The sequence below is a fragment of the Diorhabda carinulata genome, unplaced genomic scaffold (assembly GCF_026250575.1).
Source record: "Diorhabda carinulata isolate Delta unplaced genomic scaffold, icDioCari1.1 Dcau_14, whole genome shotgun sequence".
Classification (NCBI taxonomy): Eukaryota; Metazoa; Arthropoda; class Insecta; order Coleoptera; family Chrysomelidae; genus Diorhabda; species Diorhabda carinulata.
In genome coordinates, this window is record NW_026613959.1 from 440001 (window position 1) to 450000 (window position 10000).

At 34.5% G+C, this 10000-nt stretch overlaps 3 non-coding genes across 3 annotated transcripts in view; all 3 read right to left on the bottom strand.

Annotated features, from left to right (window-relative positions):
- The window catches only part of LOC130903153 (large subunit ribosomal RNA), a 3970-nt gene extending 3594 nt beyond the window's left edge, over positions 1 to 376 (bottom strand). The window contains exon 1 of the ribosomal RNA XR_009060564.1: positions 1 to 376. This exon is cut by the window's left edge and continues 3594 nt beyond it. This is a non-coding gene — a ribosomal RNA (large subunit ribosomal RNA).
- Positions 377 to 1068: 692 nt separating this feature from the next.
- LOC130903172 (5.8S ribosomal RNA) lies at positions 1069 to 1224 on the bottom strand. Its single transcript, XR_009060580.1, has one exon. It is a non-coding gene; the product is annotated as a 5.8S ribosomal RNA (ribosomal RNA).
- Positions 1225 to 2346: 1122 nt separating this feature from the next.
- LOC130903205 (small subunit ribosomal RNA) lies at positions 2347 to 4268 on the bottom strand. The gene has a single exon (XR_009060611.1). It is a non-coding gene; the product is annotated as a small subunit ribosomal RNA (ribosomal RNA).
- Positions 4269 to 10000: the final 5732 nt, after the last annotated feature.

Consider the following 10000-nt stretch of genomic DNA (forward strand, 5'->3'; position numbering starts at 1 on the left):
CTCACGGTACTTGTTCGCTATCGGTCTCGTGGTCATATTTAGCCTTAGATGGAGTTTACCACCCACTTAGGGCTGCACTCTCAAGCAACCCGACTCTCAGGAGAGATCCTCACGCAATCGGCAACGGTCGCTACGGGCCTGGCACCCTCTATGGGCTGTGGCCCCGTTCAAGAAGGACTTGGACGCGCCGCACGATCTCGTGATAAACGGATCCTCCCTAACACCACATTTCCCGGTGGCCGATATCGACCACGGGATTCGGTGCTGGGCTTTTCCCTGTTCGCTCGCAGCTACTGAGGGAATCCTAGTTAGTTTCTTTTCCTCCGCTTAGTAATATGCTTAAATTCAGCGGGTAATCTCACCTGCTCTGAGGTCGATATATTATAATATATCTCGTATAATATTTAAATACAATTCGCCAAACTATCATAATCATCTCTCATATGAAATATAACATTATTTGTTTTTATTTAAAGAGTCGGCAGCAGCAGCAGCAGCATCAGCATCAGCATCAGCATCAGCAACACACCACCAGCCTTTATACATATATAATATTTTTAATATATATAATTCATATATTTTGTCGATATACCGTGTGTATAAATGATATAAATAAAACACTGGTCAGACGTCCAGTCTTCGAAACTTTATTATTTCTCTCGGACACGACGACCGCGTTATCATTTTATCATAAATATATTATATATACACACACTTATTTATCGACTATATATACGTCGTATATATGTATAATATATATATATATATATTATATATAAATATAACTCTCTACCAAACAAATTTTATGTATTTCATATAAATACACGATTAATTTATGGTATAGCGGGTTGTGTTCAAAAATTGCGTAACTTTTTCTATAAAAATTTACGCTGCTTTTCGCACTTTAGGATGCCGCACAAATACAAAAAAAAATACGCACAAGTTTGTATGTGCATGTGTTTTTTCTTAATTAGTGTGCGTTATTGTTTCACATCCAACACGCTTAGGCATTATTTTTCTTTAATAAATAGAAAAATTTTAAATTCTAAGCAGTCTTTTAAATTGATACGACCCTCAGTCAGGAGTGGTCCGGGAACGAGTATCCGAGGACCGCAATGTGCGTTCGAAATGTCGATGTTCATGTGTCCTGCAGTTCACAAGTTGACGCGCAATTAGCTGCGTTCTTCATCGACCCACGAGCCAAGTGATTCACCGTTCAGGGTAATCATTTTATTATTATGTCGTTTTCTCATATTCTATTCGTCGTATTTTTAATATTTGATTATTATTAAATTAATAATATTATTATAATATCTTATACGCGTATAGAAAATTTATATAACGACATTTTTTATATATATATATATATATATATATATATATATATATTATAATAAATGGTAATTATTCGAAACTTTTAGAGAAATTATAATATCGTACTTTGATATATCTGATAAATTTTAACCGCTGCACATGTTTTATTACAAACGAGGCGCGCATAGACAGATATCTCGCACGATATATTCCTCCTCTTTATATTATTACAGTTTTTTTTTTATCTTGAAAGTTTTATACAAATTTCGACGGTCGGGCGTAAATCTTCGAACACCTTCGAAATAATACATAAAATATTATTTCTAAAACGAATTTTTATACATATCGATAGAATCGACATGTGCTTAAATTTCGTTTAGGTACCCGGATGAAAATGTCTCAATAACATAATCATCACATATAATCTTGTCGATATTTTCTTGTATTACCTTCAAACGATAAAAAACTTAAGTAATAATATAATAAACGAAATAAAATTTATCCATAAAAATATAGACACACACACGACAACAGACGACGTTTCAATAAACTATATATTTTTCGTTTATTATAATAACGATACTTTATCAGAACGTTTTTAGTTAACAAGAAATTTTGTTAATGATCGTTCCGTCAATCGTTATAATATATAATAATACATATGTTGTTATTGTTGTGTCGTCATCGTCGTCGACGCCTTCTATAAACTATGATAAAAATTTTTCGTTATATTTTTATTGGAAAAATTTATATATGTAAATATATTTTTATAGACGTATGAATTATATTTATCTTTTTTTTTTTAATTTTATTCGAAACTTGTTCGAATTTTGTAAAAATTAAAAAAAGATTTCAATATATATACATCTATAATATATATATATATATATATATATATATATATATAATTTATAACATATATAAATTTCTTTTGAAGAGTTCGATAATTTTGTAGAAGAAAATTCTCTTTTACAATTAATACAGACTTGATTTCGTTTTTTTTTTTTTGTTTAAAAACGAACAAATACTCTGTAATGATCCTTCCGCAGGTTCACCTACGGAAACCTTGTTACGACTTTTACTTCCTCTAAATGATCAAGTTTGGTCATCTTTCCGAAGCATCGGCGACGCCGAAACGCCACCGCGCTCAGTCCGAAGACCTCACTAAATCATTCAATCGGTAGTAGCGACGGGCGGTGTGTACAAAGGGCAGGGACGTAATCAACGCGAGCTTATGACTCGCGCTTACTGGGAATTCCTCGTTCATGGGGAACAATTGCAAGCCCCAATCCCTAGCACGAAGGAGGTTCAGCGGGTTACCCGGGCCGCTCGGCCAGGGAGGACACGCTGATTCCTTCAGTGTAGCGCGCGTGCGGCCCAGAACATCTAAGGGCATCACAGACCTGTTATTGCTCAATCTCGTGCGGCTAGAAGCCGCCTGTCCCTCTAAGAAGAATTATTTGTACGCCGACAGTAAAAACCGCGAACGGCAAGAGCCGAAACTCAATACCGACGGGCCTTTGGGATGTCGAAATACGCCTAGTTAGCAGGCTAGAGTCTCGTTCGTTATCGGAATTAACCAGACAAATCGCTCCACCAACTAAGAACGGCCATGCACCACCACCCACCGAATCAAGAAAGAGCTCTCAATCTGTCAATCCTTCCGGTGTCCGGGCCTGGTGAGGTTTCCCGTGTTGAGTCAAATTAAGCCGCAGGCTCCACTCCTGGTGGTGCCCTTCCGTCAATTCCTTTAAGTTTCAGCTTTGCAACCATACTTCCCCCGGAACCCAAAAGCTTTGGTTTCCCGGAAGCTGCCCGCCGAGTCATCGGAGGAACGTCGGCGGATCGCTAGCTGGCATCGTTTATGGTTAGAACTAGGGCGGTATCTGATCGCCTTCGAACCTCTAACTTTCGTTCTTGATCAATGAAAGCGTTTTTGGCAAATGCTTTCGCTTCTGTCCGTCTTGCGACGATCCAAGAATTTCACCTCTAACGTCGCAATACGAATGCCCCCATCCGTTCCTATTAATCATTACCTCGGGGTTCCGAAAACCAACAAAATAGAACCGAGGTCCTATTCCATTATTCCATGCACACAGTATTCAGGCAAAATTTTGGCCTGCTTTAAGCACTCTAATTTGTTCAAAGTAAACGTGCCGGCCCACCTCGACACTCAGTCAAGAGCACCGCGGCGGGATTGAGTTGGGCCGCCCTTGCGAGCTAAGCCCACCGGCAGGACGTCCCACGACACGCCAGTTAACACCGCGTACGATGAACCAGCGGCGTGGGACACAGATTCGACTACGAGCTTTTTAACCGCAACAACTTTAATATACGCTATTGGAGCTGGAATTACCGCGGCTGCTGGCACCAGACTTGCCCTCCAATTGATCCTCGTTAAAGGGTTTAGAGTGTACTCATTCCGATTACGGGGCCTCGGATGAGTCCCGTATCGTTATTTTTCGTCACTACCTCCCCGTGCCGGGAGTGGGTAATTTGCGCGCCTGCTGCCTTCCTTGGATGTGGTAGCCGTTTCTCAGGCTCCCTCTCCGGAATCGAACCCTGATTCCCCGTTACCCGTTACAACCATGGTAGGCGCAGAACCTACCATCGACAGTTGATAAGGCAGACATTTGAAAGATGCGTCGCCGGTGCGAGACCGTGCGATCAGCGAAAAGTTATTCAGAGTCACCAAATTGTACGATGACGAGCAAGCCCGCCACCGATTGGTTTTGATCTAATAAAAGCGCTCCTTCCGTCTCCGGTCGGAACTCTGTTTGCATGTATTAGCTCTAGAATTACCACAGTTATCCAAGTAAATGTGGGTACGATCTAAGGAACCATAACTGATTTAATGAGCCTTTCGCGGTTTCACCTTAATTTGGCTTGTACTGAGACATGCATGGCTTAATCTTTGAGACAAGCATATGACTACTGGCAGGATCAACCAGGGAACTGTGTTTTATAATATATATAATATATATTATTACTATTATTATTATATATATATATATATATATATATTTTATAATAAAAAACTATTATCGAAAAAGTTTTAATAACAATATCCAAAAGAGGATAAATTATGATGATGTTTTTTATATTACATATATACTTTATATTTATACATAATATAATAATCATCTATATTCGTGTATAAACACATTGTTATTTACTTTTTCTTTTGCGTGTTTGCTGCGCTTATTATTGAAAATATATAATTTTCAGCGCCACGCTTTATTTATATTTTTTCTTATTTTATAAAATTTCACCGAATCGACTATAAATCTATCTAAATTTAATCGAAATGAGAAAAATTAGATGATTACGTCGACCGGGCTACAATTTCGACATTATCTCTACCCTTCGCTAGATTGTAAGCGACATGGTTTATACATTAGGTAATAATGAACGAAATTTTTATTCTCGCACGGAATAATGAGAGTTATCGCAAATATTGTGTATTATATATATAAAAGTGTAATATAATATATATTTTTCATAGACGATCGCATATGAATCGCTCACGATAGAACGCTAGCTAAATTCGCGATCTCGCAATAGATATTTAATTTGTGGATAAATTGATATAATATCTAAAAAGGGAACCGCTAGCAATATACGTTAATATATTGGAGGAGAACGGGGACCCTTTCAGAAAACTATATAATCCACCGATGTGGAATGACCGAAACAACGTCTTTACGTAAATTATAACGAGTTTATTAGAATTTAACGAGACGTCAACTTCGATACACCACACATATATGTGCGCTGTACAACGGTACGCCTTCTACATTAACATTAATAAAGATGTATAGTGAAAATATATAAAAGATGTATTGTGAATATTAAAAAGAAGTATTATGAAATTACATGTTTTGTATTTAGAAGCCGTCCGAGGTGTATCTATCACATAAAAGTGTTATGAAAATATTAACAATAAGGAAAAAAAGTATTATGAAATTAGATGGCCGCTCGATGTATGAACGTACGAGGTGTATTATATAAAAGTTGTATGAAAATAGAAATAATAATGAAAAACAAGTATTATGAAATTAAATTCCGCTCGATATAGGAACTTGTCGAGAAAGATGATTTGTGAAGTTGAATGGAGATGTTTTGTATGTAGAAGTCGTCCGAGGTGTATGACATAAAAATGTTATGAAAATATTAACCATAAGGAAAAAAAGTATTATGAATTTAGATCGCCGCTCGATGTATGAACGTACGAGGTGTATTATATAAAAGTTGTATGAAAATAGAAATAATAATGAAAAACAAGTATTATGAAATTAAATTCCGCTCGATATAGCAATTTGTCGAAAAAGATGATTTGTGAAAATTGAGTGGAGATGTTTTGTATTTAAAAGCCGTCCGAGGTGTATCTATCACATAAAAGTGTTATGAAAATATTAACAATAAGGAAAAAAAGTATTATGAAATTAGATGGCCGCTCGATGTATGAACGTACGAGGTGTATTATATAAAAGTTGTATGAAAATAGAAATAATAATAAAAAACAAGTATTATGAAATTAAATTCCGCTCGATATAGCAATTTGTCGAGAAAGATGATTTGTGAAAATTGAGTGGAGATGTTTTGTATTTAAAAGCCGTCCGAGGTGTATGACATAAAAGTGTTATGAAAATATTAACAATAAGGAAAAAAAGTATTATGAATTTAGATCGCCGCTCGATGTATGAACGTACGAGGTGTATTATATAAAAGTTGTATGAAAATAGAAATAATAATGAAAAACAAGTATTATGAAATTAAATTCCGCTCGATATAGCAATTTGTCGAGAAAGATGATTTGTGAAAATTGAGTGGAGATGTTTTGTATTTAAAAGCCGTCCGAGGTGTATGACATAAAAGTGTTATGAAAATATTAACAATAAGGAAAAAAAGTATTATGAAATTAGATCGCCGCTCGATGTATGAACGTACGAGGTGTATTATATAAAAGTTGTATGAAAATAGAAATAATAATAAAAAACAAGTATTATGAAATTAAATTCCGCTCGATATAGCAATTTGTCGAGAAAGATGATTTGTGAAAATTGAGTGGAGATGTTTTGTATTTAAAAGCCGTCCGAGGTGTATGACATAAAAGTGTTATGAAAATATTAACAATAAGGAAAAAAAGTATTATGAATTTAGATCGCCGCTCGATGTATGAACGTACGAGGTGTATTATATAAAAGTTGTATGAAAATAGAAATAATAATGAAAAACAAGTATTATGAAATTAAATTCCGCTCGATATAGCAATTTGTCGAAAAAGATGATTTGTGAAAATTGAGTGGAGATGTTTTGTATTTAAAAGCCGTCCGAGGTGTATCTATCACATAAAAGTGTTATGAAAATATTAACAATAAGGAAAAAAAGTATTATGAAATTAGATGGCCGCTCGATGTATGAACGTACGAGGTGTATTATATAAAAGTTGTATGAAAATAGAAATAATAATAAAAAACAAGTATTATGAAATTAAATTCCGCTCGATATAGCAATTTGTCGAGAAAGATGATTTGTGAAAATTGAGTGGAGATGTTTTGTATTTAAAAGCCGTCCGAGGTGTATGACATAAAAGTGTTATGAAAATATTAACAATAAGGAAAAAAAGTATTATGAATTTAGATCGCCGCTCGATGTATGAACGTACGAGGTGTATTATATAAAAGTTGTATGAAAATAGAAATAATAATGAAAAACAAGTATTATGAAATTAAATTCCGCTCGATATAGCAATTTGTCGAGAAAGATGATTTGTGAAAATTGAGTGGAGATGTTTTGTATTTAAAAGCCGTCCGAGGTGTATGACATAAAAGTGTTATGAAAATATTAACAATAAGGAAAAAAAGTATTATGAAATTAGATCGCCGCTCGATGTATGAACGTACGAGGTGTATTATATAAAAGTTGTATGAAAATAGAAATAATAATAAAAAACAAGTATTATGAAATTAAATTCCGCTCGATATAGCAATTTGTCGAGAAAGATGATTTGTGAAAATTGAGTGGAGATGTTTTGTATTTAAAAGCCGTCCGAGGTGTATGACATAAAAGTGTTATGAAAATATTAACAATAAGGAAAAAAAGTATTATGAATTTAGATCGCCGCTCGATGTATGAACGTACGAGGTGTATTATATAAAAGTTGTATGAAAATAGAAATAATAATGAAAAACAAGTATTATGAAATTAAATTCCGCTCGATATAGCAATTTGTCGAAAAAGATGATTTGTGAAAATTGAGTGGAGATGTTTTGTATTTAAAAGCCGTCCGAGGTGTATCTATCACATAAAAGTGTTATGAAAATATTAACAATAAGGAAAAAAAGTATTATGAAATTAGATGGCCGCTCGATGTATGAACGTACGAGGTGTATTATATAAAAGTTGTATGAAAATAGAAATAATAATAAAAAACAAGTATTATGAAATTAAATTCCGCTCGATATAGCAATTTGTCGAGAAAGATGATTTGTGAAAATTGAGTGGAGATGTTTTGTATTTAAAAGCCGTCCGAGGTGTATGACATAAAAGTGTTATGAAAATATTAACAATAAGGAAAAAAAGTATTATGAATTTAGATCGCCGCTCGATGTATGAACGTACGAGGTGTATTATATAAAAGTTGTATGAAAATAGAAATAATAATGAAAAACAAGTATTATGAAATTAAATTCCGCTCGATATAGCAATTTGTCGAGAAAGATGATTTGTGAAAATTGAGTGGAGATGTTTTGTATTTAAAAGCCGTCCGAGGTGTATGACATAAAAGTGTTATGAAAATATTAACAATAAGGAAAAAAAGTATTATGAAATTAGATCGCCGCTCGATGTATGAACGTACGAGGTGTATTATATAAAAGTTGTATGAAAATAGAAATAATAATGAAAAACAAGTATTATGAAATTTAATTCCGCTCGATATAGGAACTTGTCGAGAAAGATGATTTGTGAAGTTGAATGGAGATGTTTTGTATGTAGAAGTCGTCCGAGGTGTATGACATAAAAGTGTTATGAAAATATTAACCATAAGGAAAAAAAGTATTATGAAATTAGATCGCCGCTCGATGTATGAACGTACGAGGTGTATTATATAAAAGTTGTATGAAAATAGAAATAATAATGAAAAACAAGTATTATGAAATTAAATTCCGCTCGATATAGCAATTTGTCGAGAAAGATGATTTGTGAAAATTGAGTGGAGATGTTTTGTATTTAAAAGCCGTCCGAGGTGTATGACATAAAAGTGTTATGAAAATATTAACAATAAGGAAAAAAAGTATTATGAAATTAGATGGCCGCTCGATGTATGAACGTACGAGGTGTATTATATAAAAGTTGTATGAAAATAGAAATAATAATGAAAAACAAGTATTATGAAATTTAATTCCGCTCGATATAGGAACTTGTCGAGAAAGATGATTTGTGAAGTTGAATGGAGATGTTTTGTATGTAGAAGTCGTCCGAGGTGTATGACATAAAAGTGTTATGAAAATATTAACGATAAAGAAAAAAAGTATTATGAAATTAGATCGTCGCTCGATGTATGAACGTACGAGGTGTATTATATAAAAGTTGTATGAAAATAGTAATAATTATGAAAAGCAAAGTATTACGAAATTAGCTAAGTTCGGTGACTGGCCGGCAGAGAGCGCTAGTGTCTATAAAACGGTGTTTAGTTTGTCTTCTGGCCGGCAGAGGGCGCTAGTGTCTATTAAACCGTGTTAAGTTCGGTGACTGGCCGGCAGAGGGCGCTAGTGTCTATAAAAAGGTGTTTAGTTTGTCGTCTCTCCGGCAGAGGGCGCTAGTGTCTATAAAACAGTGTTAAGTTCGGTGACTGGCCGGCAGAGGGCGCTAGTGTCTATAAAACCGTATTAAGTTTGGTGTCTGGTCGGCAGGATATAGGAACTTGTCGAAAAAGTTGAATTGTGTAAATTGAATGGAAATTTTTTTTATGTAGAAGCCGTTCGAGGTGTATGACATAAAAGTGTTATGAAAATATTAACAATAAGGAAAAAAAGTATTATGAATTTAGATCGCCGCTCGATGTATGAACGTACGAGGTGTATTATATAAAAGTTGTATGAAAATAGAAATAATAATGAAAAACAAGTATTATGAAATTTAATTCCGCTCGATATAGGAACTTGTCGAGAAAGATGATTTGTGAAGTTGAATGGAGATGTTTTGTATGTAGAAGTCGTCCGAGGTGTATGACATAAAAGTGTTATGAAAATATTAACGATAAAGAAAAAAAGTATTATGAAATTAGATCGCCGCTCGATGTATGAACGTACGAGGTGTATTATATAAAAGTTTTATGAAAATAGTAATAATTATGAAAAACAAAGTATTACGAAATTACCTAAGTTTGGTGACTGACCGGCAGAGGGCGCTAGTGTCTATAAAAATGTGTTCAGTTTGTCGTCTGGCCGGCAGAGGGCGCTAGTGTCTATAAAACTGTGTTTAGTTTGTCTTCTGGCCGGCAGAGGGCGCTAGTGTCTATTAAACCGTGTTAAGTTCGGTGACTGGCCGGCAGAGGGCGCTAGTGTCTATAAAACCGTATTAAGTTTGGTGTCTGGTCGGCAGGATATAGCAACTTGTCGAAAAAGTTGAATTGTGTAAATTGAATGGAAATTTTTTTTATGTAGAAGCCGTTCGAGGTATA